Source organism: Macaca thibetana, chromosome 19, assembly GCF_024542745.1.
Source record: "Macaca thibetana thibetana isolate TM-01 chromosome 19, ASM2454274v1, whole genome shotgun sequence".
Taxonomy (NCBI): Eukaryota; Metazoa; Chordata; class Mammalia; order Primates; family Cercopithecidae; genus Macaca; species Macaca thibetana.
Genome location: NC_065596.1, coordinates 14,913,043 through 14,931,081, shown reverse-complemented (window position 1 = coordinate 14,931,081; position 18,039 = coordinate 14,913,043). Strand labels below are relative to the sequence as shown.

The window sequence follows — 18,039 nt, the reverse complement described above, 5'->3', positions numbered from 1 at the left end:
AGAATCAGCAACACTCGCTGTTCAGCAATATTCTATCTTCTGCAGCCTCCGCTGCTGATACCCAGGCAAATGGTCTGGAGTGGACCTCAAGCAAACTCCAACAGACCTGCAGCTGAGGGTCCTGACTGTTAGAAGGAAAACTAACAGGACACTCACACCAAAACCCCATCAGCACATCACCATCATCAAAGACCAAAGGCAGATAAAACCACAAAGATGGGGAAAAAGCAGTGCAGAAAAGCTGGAAATTCAAAAAATCAGAGCACATCTCCCCCTCCAAAGGAACACAGCTCATCACCAGCAATGGAACAAAGCTGGACAGAGAATGACTTTGATGAGTTCAGAGAAGAAGGCTTCACTTGATCAAACTTCTCAGAGCTAAAGGAGGAACTACATACCCAGCGCAAACAAACTAAAAACCTTGAAAAAAGAATGGAAGAATGGATAACTAGAATAATCAATGCAGAGAAGTCCATAAACGAACTGATAGAGATGAAAACCATGACACGAGAACTACGTGACAAATACACAAGCTTCAGTAACTGACTCGACCAACTGGAAAAAAGAGTATCAGTGATTGAAGATCAAATGAATGAAATGAAGCGAGAAGAGAAGTTTAGAGAAAAAAGAGTAAAAAGAAATGAACAAAGCCTCCAAGAAATATGGGATTATGTGAAAAGACCAAATCTACGTCTGATTGGTGTGCCTGAAAGTGACAGGGAAAATGGAACCAAGTTGGAAAACACTCTGCAGGATATCATCCAGGAGAACTTCCCCAACCTAGCAAGGCAGGCCAACATTCAAATCCAGGAAATACAGAGAACGCCTCAAAGATACTCCTCGAGAAGAGGGCACTAAATGCCCACAAGAGAAAGCAGGGTATCACCCAGGAGAACTTCCCCAACATAGCAAGGCAGGCCAACATTCACATCCAGGAAATACAGGAAAGATCTAAAATTGACACCCTAACATTACAAAAGAACTAGAGAAGCAAGAGCAAACACATTCAAAAGCTAGCAGAAGGCAAGAAATAACTAAGATCAGAGCAGAACTGAAGGAGATAGGGACACAAAAAACCCTCCAAAAAAATCAATGAATCCAGGAGCTGGTTTTTTTAAAAGATCAACAAAATTGATAGACTGCTAGCAAGACTAATAAAGAAGAAAAGAGAGAAGCAAATAGACGCAATAAAAAACGATAAAGGGAATACCACCACCGACCCCACAGAAATACAAACTACCATCAGAGAATACTATAAACACCTCTATGCAAATAAACTAGAAAACCTAGAAGAAATGGATAAATTCCTGGACACTTACACTCTCCTAAGACTAAACCAGGAAGAAGTTGAATCCCTGAATAGACCAATAGCAGGCTCTGAAATTGAGGCAATAATTAATAGCGTACCAACCAAAAAAAGTCCAGGACCAGACGGATTCACAGCCGAATTCTACCAGAGGTACAAGGAGGAGCTGGTACCATTCCTTCTGAAACTATTCCAATCAATAGAAAAAGAGGGAATCCTCCCTAACTCATGTTATGAGGCTAACATCATCCTGATACCAAAGCCTGGCAGAGACACGACAAAAAATGAGAATTTTAGACCAATATCCCTGATGAACATCGATGCAAAAATCCTCAATAAAATACTGGCAAACCGAATCCAGCAGCACATCAAAAAGCTTATCCACCATGATCAAGTGGGCTTCATCCCTGGGATGCAAGTCTGGTTCAACATACGCAAATCAATAAACGTAATCCAGCATATAAACAGAACCAAAGACAAAAACCACATGATTATCTCAATAGATGCAGAAAAGGCCTTTGACAAAATTTAACAGCCCTTCATGCTAAGAACTCTCAATAAATTTGGTATTGATGGAACGTTTCTCAAAACAATAAGAGCTATTTCTGACAAACCCACAGCCAATATCATTCCCTTTGAAAACTGGCACAAGACAGGGATGCCCTCTCTCACCACTCCTAGTCAACATAGTGTTGGAAGTTCTGGCTAGGGCAATCAGGCAAGACAAAAAAATAAAGGTATTAAGTTAGGAAAAGAAGTCCAGTTGTCCCAGTTTGCAGGTGACATGTATATTTAGAAAACATCGTGTCAGCCCAAAATCTCCTTAAGCTGATAAGCAACTTCAGCAAAGTCTCAGGATACAAAATCAATGTGCAAAAATCAAAAGCATTCTTATACACCAGTAACAGCCAAATCATGAATGAACTCCCATTCACAATAGTTTCAAAGAGAATAAAATACCTAGGAATCCAACTTTTTTTTTTTGAGACAGAGTCACCCAGGCTGGAGTGCAGTGGCCGGCTCTCAGCTCACTGCAAGCTCCGCCTCCCGGGTTTACACCATTCTCCTGCCTCAGCCTCCCAAGTAGCTGGGACTACAGGCGCCCGCCACCTAGCCCGGCTAGTTTTTTGTATTTTTTAGTAGAGACGGGGTTTCACCGTGTTAGCCAGGATGGTATTGATCTCCTGACCTCGTGATCCGCCCATCTCGGCCTCCCAAAGTGCTGGGATTACAGGCTTGAGCCACCGCGCCCAGCCGGAATCCAACTTACAAGGGACCTAAAGGACCTCTTCAAGGAGAACTAGAAACCACTACTCAATGAAATAAGAGAGGACACAAACAAATGGAAAACCATACCACACTCACGGATAGGAAGAATCAGTATCGTGAAAATGGCCATACTGCCGAAGGTAATTTATAGATTCAATGCCATCCCCATTAAGCTACCAATGACTTTCTTCACAGAATTGGAAAAAATGGCTCTAAAGTTCATATGGAAACAAAAAAGAGCCTGCATTGCCAAGACAATCCTAAGCCAAAAGAACAAAGCTGGAGGCATCATGCTACCTGACTTCAAACAATACTACAAGGCTAGAGTATCCAAAACAGCATGGTACTGGTACCCAAACAGAGATATAGACCAATGGAACATAACAGAGCCCTCAGAAATAATACCACACCTCTACGGTCATCTGCTTGACAAACCTGACAAAAACAAGAAATGGGGAAAGGATTCCCTATTTAATAAATGGTGCTGGGAAAATTGGCTAGCCATAAGCAGAAAGCTGAAACTGGATCCTTTCCTTACTCCTTATATGAAAATTAATCTAAGACGGATTAGAGACTTAAATGTTAGACCTAAAACCATAGAAACCCTAGAAGAAAACACAGGTAATACCATTCAGGACATAGGCATGGGCAAGGACTTCATGTCTAAAACACCAAAAGCAACGGCAACAAAAAGCCAAAATTGACAAATGGGGTCTAATTAAACTAAAGAACTTCTGCACAGCAAAAGAAAATATCATCAGAGTGAACAGGCAACCTACAGAATGTGAGAAAATGTTTGCAATCTACTCATCTGACAAAGAGCTAATATCTAGAACCTACAAAGAACTCAAACAAATTTACAAGAAAAAAACAACCCCATCAAAAAGTGGGCAAAGGATATGAAGAGACATTTCTCAAAAGAAGACATTTATACAGCCAACAGACACATGAAAAAATGCTCGTCATCACTGGCCATCAGAGAAATGCAAATCAAAACCACAATGAGATACCATCTCATGCCAGTTAGAATGGGAATCATTAAAAAGTCAGGAAACAACAGGTGCTGGAGAGGATGTGGAGAAATAGGAACACTTTTACACTGTTGGTGGGATTATAAACTAGTTCAACCATTGTGGAAAACAGTATGGCGATTCCTCAAGGATCTAGAACTAGAAATACCGTATGACCCAGCCATCCCATTACTGGGTATATACATAAAGATTATAAATCATGCCGCTATAAAAACACATGCACACATATGTTTATTGCAGCACTATTCATAATAGCAAAGACTTGGAATCAACCCAAATGTCCATCAGTGACAGACTAGATTAAGAAAATGTGGCGCATATACACCATGGAATACTATGCAGCCATAAAAAAGGATGAGTTCGTGTCCTTTGTAGGGACACGGATGAAGCTGGAAACCATCATTCTCAGGAAACTACCACAAGAGCAGAAAACCAAACACCACATGTTCTCACTCATAGGTGGGAATTGAACAATGAGATCACTTGGACACAGGAAGGGGAACATCACACACCAGGGCCTATTGTGGGGAGTGGGGGGAGGGATAGCATTAGGAGATATACCTAATGTAAATGACGAGTTAATGGGTGCAGCACACCAACATGGCACATGTATACATATGTAACAAACCTGCATGCTGTGCATATGTACCCTAGAACTTAAAGTATAAAAATTTTTAAAAAGTAAATACATATATATACACATATATGTATATGGACATACACATATTTTCAAAGTATATGTTCAATGTGTTTTTTTTCAACTATGATCTATCTATATAGGTGAAGCACCTCCAAATTAGCATCAATGGGTCCAGTTATTAATCTAAAAAAGTATAAAGAATACACTACTACCCTGAGATTTCAGACTTTGTGGCCATTATACATTATGTTAATAATTAGATCCATTGCTTTAAATTTACAATTATTTCATCTTAAAAGTTTTCTGGAGGCCAGGCATGCTGGCTCACACCTGCAGTCCCAGCACTTTAAAAGGCCAAGGCAGGAGGATTGCTTGAGCCCAGGAGTTCCAGACCAGCCTCTGTAACATAGTAATACTCCATTTGTATATAAAAAAAAATTTTGTAAGAAGGAAAGTTTTCTGGAGATTGAAATGTATCCAATTTAATATCCTCTTTGCTCTCAGGTGTTTTACCAATGTTTCTACAATGAATGTGGAAAGGTTTCACAACAAAACCAATCTTTGGCCTTTCCTCCTTCCCCCTTTCTCTTCCCTTTCAGCAGAGTGTCCTTTGGGAAGGTACCCCTGAGGTGTGGGGGAGTGCAGGGGCCAGCATGTCCATGGTCAAGCTTTTGGGTAACAAAGTTGCCATATACACAAAGTTGCAAGTGAGGGTTTATAAGCCAATGAGGAAATGCTCTGAGGATAATGGAAGCTAGTCTTCTCACTAAGAGTTACAAACAGGAAAGGAGGAAGGTGAGAATAATGCCTGATTAATTGGAAATATTAGTGTAAAGCCCTGTTAAGATATAATATAGAACTCAAATTTGTGTACTTATATCCATGAATGCGTGTAGGTAGAAAAACATTTATTCTTTATCCCTGTTTGCCGAGAGGCCCTGAAAACAACGAATTCAAGGTAGCAATGAGCACACTTAGTGTCCAGAATTGGTTTCTAAATACCATTATCCTCTTAAAGGAACTAGAGCTCTTGGGAGAAAGGCTGACTCCAGGGCTGGAGAAGGAAAAATATGAGATAAGCCTAGAACATCTTAAGGTCAGAAAGTTCTCATGGAATGATGGGCCATATCAAGGGGATGTAGGAGCCAGTCGAGGGGGCGTCCACTGGCCAAAGCTGGGACAACTAGGGCAAAATAAGTAATGAGGACATGGGAACCCATGAATTCACACTGATATAAATAAATGAAACAAATAGGGAGGAGAAAAATCTCTAACCTAGAGCAGTATGACAAATGGGAAATCCAGAAGGCATTCCTTCTTGGGGGGGGAAAAAACTGCTGGGCACGGTGGCTTACGTCTGTAATCCCAACACTTTAGGAGGCCAAGGAGGGCAGATCACCTAAGGTTGAGAGTTCGAGACCAGCCTGACCAACATGGAGAAACCCTATCTCTACTAAAAAATTAAAAATTAGCCAGGTGTAGTGGCGCATGCCTATAATCCCAACTACTAGAGAGGCTGAGGCAGGAGAACTGCTTGAACCTGGGAGGCAGGCGGAGGTTGCGGTAAGCCGAGATCACGCCACTGTACTCCAGCCTGGGCAATAAGAGCGAAACTCCATCTCAGAGAAAAGAAAAAAAAAAACAATTTGGTAACTATTATTATAATAATTAATCCAGGCAAGAATCATTACTGGTACATGAAAGTTTCTAAGAGGAAAAGGATATTTACATAGTCTTAACACATTGCCCCCCTCCGCAAAGCACTTAAATATAACTTACCTTTAATTAATGCAGAGTTTTACAACTTTTCAGTAAAGAAAAACAAAAAATTAAAATTAAAAAAATTAACACACAGTGAAGAAACTTGCCAGACACCATCTTAACCAAGAGGTAACAGTTTATACCACTATTAGAAATAATGGGGAGTGACCAGGTGCAGTGGCTCACACCTATAATCCCAGCAGTTTGGGAGGCCGAGGAGGGCGGGTTACTTGGGGTCAGGAGTTCAAGATCAGCCTGGCTAACAGGGTGAAACCCTGTCTCTACAAAAAAAAAAAAAAATTAGCCAGGTGTGGTGGCAGGTGCCTGTAATCCCAGCTGCTCGGGAGGCTGAAGCAAGAGAATTGCTTGAACCCAGGAGGCAGAGGTTACAGTGAGCCGAGATCACACGCCACTGCACTCCAGCCTGGGCAACAGAGCAAGACTCTGTATAAAAACAGAAAGAAAAGAAAGAATGGGGAGTATTTGTGGATTTGGTTGGGAGTCTTTATGATCAGTGATGAGGTCTATTCACCTCTACTGTGAGATCACAGGGGTCAGTGGGGTTAGTGAGTGATATGGTTTGGCGGTGTCCCCACCCAAATCTCACCCTGAATGGTAATAATCCCCACATGTCAAGGGTGGGGGCCAGGTGGAGATAATTGAATCATGTGGGCGGTTTCCCCCATGCTGTTCTTGCTGAAGTGAATACGACTGTCAAGATATGATGGATTTACAAAGGGTAGTTCCCCTGCACAAGATTTCTTGCCTGCCACCAGGACTCTGCTCCTCAATCGCCTTCTGCCATGGTTGTAAAGCCTCCTCAGCCATGTGGAACTATGAGTCAATTAAACCTCTTTCCTTTATAAATTACCCAGTCTCAGGTATGTCTTTATTAGCAGCATGAGAACAGACTAAAACTGAGGATTTGTGAGGTTAGTGATGAAGGTCTGTAGGACAGTGATTAGGAATCTCTGGGGTAACATGTACATTGTGGGGTCAGTGATAGAGATTCCTTAGGAGCACTGATAGGGATTATACAGAGATCAATGGAGGAATCTCTGGTGCTGTGTTGCAGCTCTGTGGGGTTGGTGATACGAAGTGGGGTCAGTGATGTGCAGTCTGAAATGAATAGTGTGGCTATGTGGGGGTCAGTGATGTGGTTCCAAGGGGGCTTAGTGGAAATCCAGATGGTCAGTGATGCTGGGGAACGGTGGGGTCATTGATGGAAGGTCCGTGGGATAGGTCATTGGGAATTCAGAGGTAAGTACTGTGGCGCCCATGGAATATTTACCAGGGATGGAAGATGCATTAGGTAAGGTCAGGGTTGAGGATTGGTGATGGGGTGTGGATGTGTAATACGCCAGTGGTCAATAGGTTAGATGAGGAGGGCTATAAGGAACGCTATTCATTGTCTACAAGAATATATAGACACATATAGATAAAATTTAATTATATAGACACATATAGATTATATAGACACATATATATGTGTCTTTAATTATATAGACACATATAGATTAAAAGATGAATGAAGAAAGATATGCCATGCTAATGACAATCAAAAGAAAGCAGGAGTAGATAATATTAAGTTCAGACAGAGCAGACTTCAACTTTTTTTTTTTTTTTTTTTTTTTTTTTGAGACGGAGTCTCACTCTGTCGCCCAGGCTGGAGTGCAGTGGCGCAATCTCGGCTCACTGCAAGCTCCACCTCCCAGGTTCACGCCATTCTCCTGCCTCAGCCTCCCGAGTAGCTGGGATTACAGACACGTGCCACTATGCCCAGCTAATTTTTTTTTTTTTTTTTTTTTTTTTGTATTTTTAGTAGAGACAGGGTGTCACTATGTTAGCCAGGATGGTCTTGATCTCACGATCAACCTGCCTCGGCCTCCCAAAGTGCTGGGATTACAGGCATGAGCCACCGTGCCTGGCCCAGACTTCAACTTTTTTAAATTACAGAGATAGGGTCTTGCTACATTGCCCAGGCTGGTCTCAAACTCCTAGCGTTGAGCGATCCTCCACCTCAGCCTCCCAAAGTTCTGGGTTACAGACGTGAGGCCCTGTGCCTGGCCCAGAGCAGATGTCATATCAAGGAAAGTTATCTGGGATAAAGAGGGGCATAACTTAATAATAAAGAGATCAATATTCCAATAAGTCGTAACAATCCTTAATGTGTGTGCACCTAAAAGAGCATCAAAATGAGGTAAAAGCTAATAGAACTGCAAGGAGAAATAGACAAAACCACTATTATAGCTGGAGATTTAAATACCCCTTTATCGCCAGGCACGGTAGTGCACTTTGGGAGGCTGAGGCGGGTGGATCACGAAGTCAGGAGTTCAACACCAGCCTGGCCAATGTGGTGAAGCCCTGTCTCTGCTAAATATACAAAAATTAGCCGGGCGTGGTGGCACACGCCTATAGTCCCAGCTACTCGGAAGGCTGAGGCAGGAGAATCGCTTGAACCCGTGAGGCGGAGGGTGCAGTGAGCCGAGATCATGCCATGGCACTCCAGCCCGGGTGACAGTGCAAGACTCCATCTCAAAAAAATAAAATAAGATAAATTTAAAAATAAATAAATAAAAAATAAATACCCCTCTATCAGAAATGGACAGATCCAGCAGGGAGAAAAATCAGTAAAAATGTAGTAAAACTGAACAGCACCATCAATCAACTGTATATAATTAGCATATCTGATTACTTCATCCAAAACCAGCAGATTATACATTCTTCTTAAGCTCACATAGAATATTCATCAAGACAGACCACACTGTGGGCCATGAAACACCTCTTAACAAATATGAAAGAACTGAAATAATACAATGTACGCTCTCAGATCACAACAGAATTAAACTGGAAACTAATCAAAGACAGCTAAAAAAAATCTCAAAATACTTGAAGATCAAATGGCACACTTCTAAATAACAAATAGGTCAAACAAGAAATCTCAAGAAAACTTTAAAAAACTTGCACTGACAGCAGATACAACTTAACAAGATTTGTGGGGTGCAACAAAAGCAGTTCTTAAGGGGAAATTTATAGCACTGAATGGTTAGTTAGAAAAGAAACAAGATCTATGTCAATCATCTAAGCCTCCACCTTAGGAAACTGGGGAAAAAAACAAAAAAAAAAGCAAAGTAAGCAGAAGAAATAATCTCAGCACTTTGGGAGGCCAATGTGGGAAGATCACTTGAGGCCAAGAGTTTTGAGAACAGCCTGGGCAACATAGCTAGACTCCATATCTACAAAAATTTTAAAAGTACCCAGGCACGGTGACACATGCCTGTACTCCCCTCTACTTGGGTGACTGAGGTGGGAGCATCCCTTGAGCCCAGGAGGTTGAGGCTGCAGTGAGCTGTGATCATGCCACTGCACTCCTGCCTGGGCAACAAAGCAAGACACTGTCTCAAAAAAAAAACCTCAAACAAAAGTCAGTGAAATTGAAAACAGAAAATAGAGTAAAATCAACTCTACCAAAAGCTGGTTCTTTGAAAGGATGAATAAAATAAACTTCTCATCAGGCTAACAAAGAAAAAACAGAGAAGACACAAATTACTAATAGCAGAAATTAAGAAGGGACATCACTACAGATCTCATAAATATGAAATGGATAATAAAGGAATTTAATGAACAACTCCATATCCACAAATTTGAAAACCTAGATGAAATACATTAATGACTTGAAAAAAACAATATGCCTGCATTAGTCCGTTTTCATTGCTGATGAAGACATACCCAAAACTTGGCAATTTACGAAAGAAAAAGGTTTAATTGGACTCACAGTTCCACCTGGCTGGGGCAGCCTCACAATCATGGTGGAAGGCCAGGAGAAGCAAGTTACATCTTACGTGGATGATGGCAGGCAAAGAGAGAGCTTGTGCAGAAAAACTTCCATTTTTAAGGCAGTCAAAACTCATGAGACTTATTCACTATCACAAGAACAGCATGGGGAAGACTTGCCCCCATGATTCAATTACCTCCCACCGGGTGCCTCCCACAACATGTGGGAATTCAAGACGAGATTTGGGTGGGGACACAGCCAAACCATATAACTGCCAAAACCCACACAAGAAGAAACAGACAATCTAAACAAGTCTGTATCTATAAAGAAAAAGAATAATAACATTCCAAAACTAAAAGCACCACCAGGTCCAGATGTGTTCACTGATTAATTCTACCAAACATTTAAGGAAGAAAGAAAGAAAGTACACCAATTTTCTACAATCTCTTCCAGAAGAAGCAGAGGGAATACTTTCTAACATTCCGTGAGGCCAGCATCACCCTAATACCAAAACGAAAGACATTAAAAGAACAGAGAACTATGGGCCAATACCATAGCTCACGAATACAGATGCAAAAAGTCTCAACGAGGTCAAGCATGGTGGTTCATGCCTGTACTCCCAGCACTTTGAGAAGCCAAGGTGGGCGGATCACTTGAGTCCAGCAGTTCGAGACCAGCCTAAGCAACATGGCAAAACCCCATTTCTTTAAACAAACGAACAAACAACAACAAAAAAAACCCTGTATTAGTCAGGGTATTCCAGAGAAATAGGATCAATAAGATATATATAGGTATATACCACACCTTTCTTTCTCTATTTTTTTTCACAACACAACAAGCAGATGACAATATTTGTGAGTCATAACAAGTTAAATGAAACAACATGGTTAACGTAACAAACTTCTCTATAAACTTCTCTTGATTCTCTAAAAACTACAATTTTTCCCTTGCATAAAACCAAATTAGACACAGAAAATGGCACATGTTCCCTTACTTCTATTAGTTACCTCCCACAATGCACACAGGTTTGACTTTAGGGGCTGATATGGGGCCCCACTCCTGGTGATACTGGTTGAGCTTACTCTCTTGGGGAGTGGGAGGAATAGGCTGGGGCTAGTTGCATAAGGGGGAGGCATGAGTGATGACCTGGTAGGAAGCCTCTCAGAATTGGGGGACTGAAGAGACCCTGGGGAAAACGTAAGCCTTCTAAAGGGAGCAGCTAGGAGGGGATCCCTTAGACATGGCGTTCTGGTCCCTGGAAGTAACATGAGCCTGTAAAGGGCCATAAAGGCCTGTACATAAGGGATCTCTTTCCATTTTCCTTTTTACAAAATAAGTCTAATTGTAAAATATCATTATAATGCATAGAACCATATGTAAGCCAAATCTGTTAGTTTTCTAATCTGTATTGAACCCAGTGTTGCAACAGAAAATGAGTTTCTTCTTAAGACGACTTTGAACTTGCTCCAATAGCCTAAAAGACACTCCAGTGCCAAGTCCTCTGGGATGCTTGCTGTTGCCCCCAGGTCGACTAAGGATCTCTACAGGGGGTTTCAGCCTAAGTTTAGCAAATGTCTAGTTAATTTTCCCTTTTAAATTCCCACCTTCTGGAAAAGTGTAAATATAAATAGCAGGGTGTTGTAAAAGTGGATTAGGAGCTAAAAATGGGCCGTTGGATGTTGAACCTAATTTCCAGAGGGCTGGGCAGAGAGGGGCTAAACAAATGGTAACTGTAGAAGGGACGAAAGGAAGGGGGTAAACAGCATTGCCCAAAGGGAGACCTCAGAGGCCCTGACCACCTGAGAACCTACTCAATAGTGGAGACACCCAAAAAAAATATTCACGTGGCCCCAGACCTGCTTTAGCTAGTCTTCAATTTTGTGGGGTGTCTAAGCCCCGACTCCAGAGTCTACTCCCGCCTCCTACCTCACCGTCAACTTACTTTTAGCTTATAAACCTTCATATGTGCCGGGCGCGGTAGCTCATGCCTGTAATCCCAGCACTTTGGGAGGCCGAGGCAGGCGGATCATGAGGTCAGGAGTTCAGCCTGGCCAACATGGTGAAACCCCCATCTCTACTAAAAATACAAAAATTAGCCGGGCGTGGTGGTGTGCACCTGTCATCCCAGCTACTCAGGAGGCTGTGGCAGGAGAATCACTTGAACCTGAGAGGTGGAGGTTGCAGTGAGTGGAGATCGTGCTGTTGCACTCCAGCCTGGGCAACAGAGCAAGATTCTGTCTCAAAAAAAAAAAAAAAAAAAAAAAAGGAAATGACAAGATATTAATACTTACTGAATCTAGGGCAATGGTGGTTTATTGTACTGGACTATTTTCTTCTGTTTGAATGTTTCCAAATTAACAAGGAAAATCCACTTGGAAACGGCTCTTGCTGTTTATGGTCAACCCAATTCCAATTTGTGATACAAAAACAAGTCTGCATGTTCTCTTTTTTTTTCTGGAGATACTTGTGTTTTGAAGCTTAGAGATTTACAGGGTTCTGAGCTGAATACCGAGCTATTTACTTTTCCGTGACAGTAAAATTTGCATTTACATGCATTCATTCACCTATGCATTTAATTGTGTCAGATGCCTGTACTCGCTAATGATGAGTTTCTAATCTCTCCACCTGTACATAATTTACCAAACATAAAGAACATCCCCCAAAAGTACAAATTCACCCAGTGTTCACTCAAAGTGGCTGGAATCCCCTGGTCGGGGAAGTCTAACCAGGACTCCAGCAAGAGATTTTCTTCCTTCTGCAGAAAGTCTGCAAAGGCTGATGAAGAGGCCTGGGAAAGGGGAGCGCGCGGACGAAAAAGGTCCCACCGAAGCTCCCTGCCCGCACTCCCGACCCGCCTTTTACCTGGACCCAAACCTCTAGCGGGGCAGGTGGGAGTCTCGGAAGAAGTGCGGCAGCGGCAGGAGGTCCCAGGCGCGAAGTCCGGGAAGGCCGCAGGAGGAGGCGACCTGCAGGACGCTGCCCTTTGACCCCATCCCTACTCCGTTTCTCCTAGTCTGGTGGGAGCAACCTTAGGCTGGTTGATGTGGAAGGAGGCAGGCCTGCACGCGGACGCACGCGAGTGCTGCGTTCACTTCCGTTTCCGGGAGCGCACTACCGTTTCCAGGCAGGAGGGCAACCGGCAGGCCGCGGAATGGGTTGAGAAACAGGAGCAAGGAGATCCACGTGGTGACGTCAGGAGGACGCTACAGCCGCGACCTTCCAAAGCTAGTAGAGAGATCCCAGCGTCCGCCGGGAAAGGCGGAGACAATGGGGTGGGGCGATGCCCTGGGGGCAGGGTTGCCAGTGGGAGAGCCACCCTTCAGGCCCTGCAGACCCCAGGTGAAATCTGCACAGGGGTCTCCTGGAGCTGTGGGAGGGGTTCCTCTTCTTGCTCAAGAGAGTTTTTATATTGCCCGCTTTATGGATGGAAAACAAAGCATGGACGGGCCGTGTAACTTGGCCACATTCACTGACCTAATTAAGAAGTCTCTGAAACTGGATCCTGGGTCGCTGGAGGCCTTACACCCTCCCACAGGGACTATGGTAAATATCAATCTACAAGCAAAGAAAATCTTTGGAATTTAAAGCCTTGTGTACTGTAGTTCTCATATATATATATATAGTTTTGGTTTTTTTTGAGAAGGAGCCTCGCTCTTCCTATATTTTTGACAACCAAACAAGAAACTTTATATCACACACACACACACAAACCCTCTTTGGCATTTTCTAAATATCCCTGTAAATAAAACACCTGCCAAGACGTGGTAGGATTTAAGTGATTTGGGACAGGTGTTTTATTCACGTCTGCAATCTCAGCACTTTGGGAGACCCAGGTTGGAGGATTGCTTGAGCCCAGGAGTTAAGAGACCAGCCTGGGCAGACCCCTATCTCTTAAAAAATAAAAAAAAAGTGATAGGGGATAAACGTAGAATTGCCATAGGTCATAATTTGTTTAATAAAAGCTGCTACGTTGGTGTCGTTTTTAGGTCTGACAAACTTCCTCTCCCTGTGTGGTTGTTTCCTGATATAACCCACGTGTTCCTCATCTCGCAGCTGCTGACCCCTATAAAACCTAATGACCAACACCACAGTCATGTAAATAAATTCCCCCCTTCATTTTTTTCCCTAGCCAATCGACAATCACGTGAAGAAAGACAGGAATAAACCCATGGTCCTTAAAAAAAGGCACAGTCCCAGAGGCCCTCTCTCTCTCTCTCTCCCTCTCTCCAGTAACCTACCCACAGTTTGAGCACCATACCGTCTCTGGACTTTCTGTGGGTCATTATTCAGCACCCCTAACTTCTCTGGAATCTAGAATAAACTTTTTTCTTTCCTTAATTTTGATTTCACTTTCTCATTGTGTCTCACTTGACACACCTGAACTTAACATCCTCCACCAGCTCTCCTAGAGAGTGGCTATCTTGGGCCGGACATGTTGGCTCATGCCTGTAATCCCAGCACTTTGGGAGGCCGAGGTGAGCAGATGACCTGAGGTCAGAAGTGGCCAGCATGGTGAAACCCCGTCTCTACAAAAAATATAAAGATTAGCTGGGCATGGTGGGACATGCCTGTAATCCCAGCTGCTCGGGAGGCTGAGGCACGAGAATCACGTGAACCCAGGAGGCAGATGTTGCAGTGAGCTGAGATAGTGCCACTGCACTCCAGCCTGGATGACAGAGTGAGACTCTGTCTTAATAAAAATAAAAATAAATTTAAAAAGTGTGGCTATATTGGCTTTTGGCCTTTCTCAAGAGAGAAACCTCAAGACTAAATTGGAAAATAAACATTAGTACTAAAAAATGACACCAACACATGATCCGGCAGTTCCACTTCTGGGTGTATTAATCAAAAAGTTGAAAGCAGGTATTGGAAGAGATATTTGTACACCCATGTTCATGGCAGCTTTATTCACAGTATCGAAAAGGTGAAAGCAAATCAAAACATGGTCTAGCCATACAATAGAATATTATCCATCCTTAAAAACTGAAATTCTGAGAAGTGCTATAATATGAACCTTGAACATGTTATGCTAAATGAAATAAACTAGTCACAAAAGGTCAAATACTGTGACTTCACTTTTATGAGGTAACTACAGTAGTGGGATTAACACAGACACATGTTGGAACAACTAAGTTCCTCTTCAAAGACTCAACTTTCTGGTCATAAGTTGTAAAAGTTGTACATCAATCCTACCCACCTTCTTCTGTTCTGTTTACACAAACCGCGCATTTACCCTATTTGGAAAAGTTTAAGTCTTAGCCAATTGGGATCAGCTTAGATTGTGCAGTCCAACCCCAGCCAATCGGGGAAGGACACAGAAACAGGAACTGCGTTAGATTAAAAACTCCTTCCCAATGTGCGTATACTTAATGCCAGCAAAGTGGACGCTTAACATGGTTAAAATGTAAACTTTATGTAATATACTTTACCACAATTTTTAAAAAGTGAATAGAGGATTATTAGTTTTATTTAATGAAGCCTCCAAAAACCAGAGATCTGGGGCAAAAGGAATTCAAAACTAGTTTGGCTAACAGTGCATTTTATACAGCCCCTGCTAAATAAAATACCCACTGATAAGTGTCTGGAATTTTATTGCTAACATTAGATTTATACATTAGAAATGTGTGTTTAAAACAGACATTCTCAATCAACTGACAAAAAATTTTTAAAGGATTAGATTTTAAAATAAGTATTAAATTAGATGCAGCACCAAGGAATATATTGGTTTAAAAAATTGCTCAGTGCCAGGTGCGGTGGCTCATGCCTATAATCCCAGCACTTTGGGAGGCCAAGGGGAGGCAGATCACCTGAGGTCAGGAGTTCAAGACCAGTCTGGCCAACATGGCAAAACCCCATCTCTACTAAAAATACAAAAATTAGCCAGGCGTGGCAGCATGTGCCTGTAATCCCAGCTACGCAGGAGAATTGCTTGAACCCAGGAGGCACAGGTTGCAGTGAGCCGAGATCTCTCCACTGCACTCCAGCCTGGACAACAAGAGCAAAACTCCATCTCAGGAAAAAAAAAAAAAAAAAAAAAAAAAAAAAAAAAAACCTCAAGAGCAAAACTCCATCTCAGGGAAAAAAAAAAAAAAAAAAAAAAAAAAAAAAAGCTGTTTCAGAGAATTAAACAATGACTTAAAAACCTAACACTAAACAGCATTTTTAAATGTCCTCATCCTGTCACTCCACAGATTCCAAGCACCAAGGAGCCATTGCACTCAAAGCATCAGCTGCCACAGCCAATAGGAAACCAAAATGGCCAGTTACTAGGTAGACACTAGTGGGTAGGCCAGAGAGACCTGTAGACATAACTCACTGTGCACCAATGGCTGTTGAGGAAAGGTGTGCCTTGGCCAGGAGTTCCAAGAGCCACCTGTGCAGAATTTTCACCAATGTTTCCAAGTGCTGCAGAGCAGTCACATGGCACTCCAGACCCACCCTGCAATCCACTGCCCCAAAGGTCACCATGGGGTGAGCACAGCTCAACATTGGTGAAAGTGGAGCCTGCGGTTTATATGGGCACAGGATGGGGGTAGGGCAGGCCATGAGTTGTTTTGAAAAAAGCAACATTCGAACCAGAAAAGGAAGATGTAAAGTTCTCACCTTGGGCCAATCTGAAAAGTTACATACTGCACGATTACCAACTCTGTGACATTCTGGAAAAGGCAAAACTATGGAGACAGTAAAAAGATGAGTGGTTGTCAGGGGCTGGGGAGTGGGAAGGAAGAATAGTGGGAGGACAGACAATCTGTGGACTTTGGGTGATAATGAAGTGGCCATATAGGTTCATGAGTTCTAACAAATGTATTACTCTGGTGGAGTACGTTGACGGTGGAAGCTATGCATGTGTAGGGGCAGGAGTAATATAGGATATCTTTGAACCTTCCACATTATTTTCCTGTGAACCTAAAACTGCTCTGGAATGTGGATTTTTTGAGACAGGGTCTGACTCTGTCACCCAGGCTAGAGTGCAGTGGCATAATCTCAGCTCACTGCAACCACCATCTCCTGGACTAAAATGATTCTCCTGCCTCAGCCTCCTGGGTAGCTGGGACTACAGGCATGAGCCACCATGCCCAGCTAAGTTTTGTCTTTTTTGTAGAGGCGGGGTTTCACCATGTTACCCAGGCTGGTCTTGAACTCCTGAGCTCAAGCGATCCACTCACCTCAGCCTCTCAAAGTGCCGAGATTACAGCCATGACCCACCACAGCAGGTGAACATGGATTTTTTAAGAGTTAATAAAACATTTTCAATTGGTCAGTGTTTTCCAATCTGAGAAGTGAACATTATTTAGCTGAACTACCACTCTCCAATACCTCTTACACTAATAGGATTTCTCTCTACTGCAAAACCTTACTTAAGCAATCCCTGAGATAACAGCAAAGGGCTTTCCATGTTTCATAGACTGTGCAGTCTCATTGCAAGTTATTTCATTCTGGGTTGTGAAGAGATTCTGACAGTTTTCCCATATTCCTTACATTCATATGGCTATGAACTGTGATATAGTAAGATATAAGAAACAAATGAAGTACTTCCTGCATCCTTTTTATAATCACAGGGTTTTACCCCAGTATGAATTCTCACAAAGATATTAAGGCTTGAGCAATGGAATAAAGTGACACCATATCCCTGGGATATATAGGTTCTTCCTCCAATGTGAGATTTCATGTTAATAGTATGGCTTTGTGAGATATTTAAAAGTTGTCATACATTCCCCTACATTCCCAGGACATTTGTAGTCTAACTTTATTTTTATTTATTTTTTTGAGACAGAGTCTTACTTTGTTACCCAGGCTGGAGTGCAGTGGTCTTTGCTCACTTGCAGTCTAATTTTAGATGTGTAAAATAAGCCTCATGGAATTAGTAAACGCTTTCCCACATGCCTCAAAGCAAAGTCTTCTCTACACTGTGAATTTTTATTCCTTATATAAGGTATAAACATTTAATGAAATCTCTCCACATTCCTAATAGAGCCTCAGTCCACTCTTAAGTCACTAAGTGTTGGGTGAGGTCACAGTTATGACTTTTATAGTAAAAGAAACTTTCTTTTCTTGATAGTCCTTGATTTTCACAGGGCCTATCACCACAAGAGTTGGAAGTATTAAGATCTGATGAGCACTTACAGACTTCACATGTCCTACGTTCATAGAACGTCTCTCCTGTGATTGCTTTTGTGTTTGCACTAACACTAATGATAGCTAATGAATGAAAAAAAAAATCACAACAAAATTTCATTATGTTTGAAGAAAGCTTAAA

General features: G+C 42.3%; 1 protein-coding gene across 5 annotated transcripts in view; it reads left to right on the top strand.

Moving 5' to 3' along the window:
- PIN1 (peptidylprolyl cis/trans isomerase, NIMA-interacting 1) overlaps positions 1-18,039 on the top strand; it is a 429,836-nt gene that overhangs the window by 16,377 nt on the left and 395,420 nt on the right. Inside the window, exon 1 of one of the 5 annotated variants that reach the window (XM_050770827.1) lies at positions 4,122-4,144. The exons of 2 other annotated variants lie outside the window; for them this stretch is intronic. The gene's annotated coding sequence lies outside the window, so the exon portion shown is untranslated. Of the gene's footprint in view, positions 1-4,121; positions 4,145-5,551; positions 5,575-16,869; positions 16,893-18,039 lie in introns of those variants that run through there. 2 more of the 5 variants (XM_050770775.1, XM_050770774.1) reach the window with 2 other exon arrangements.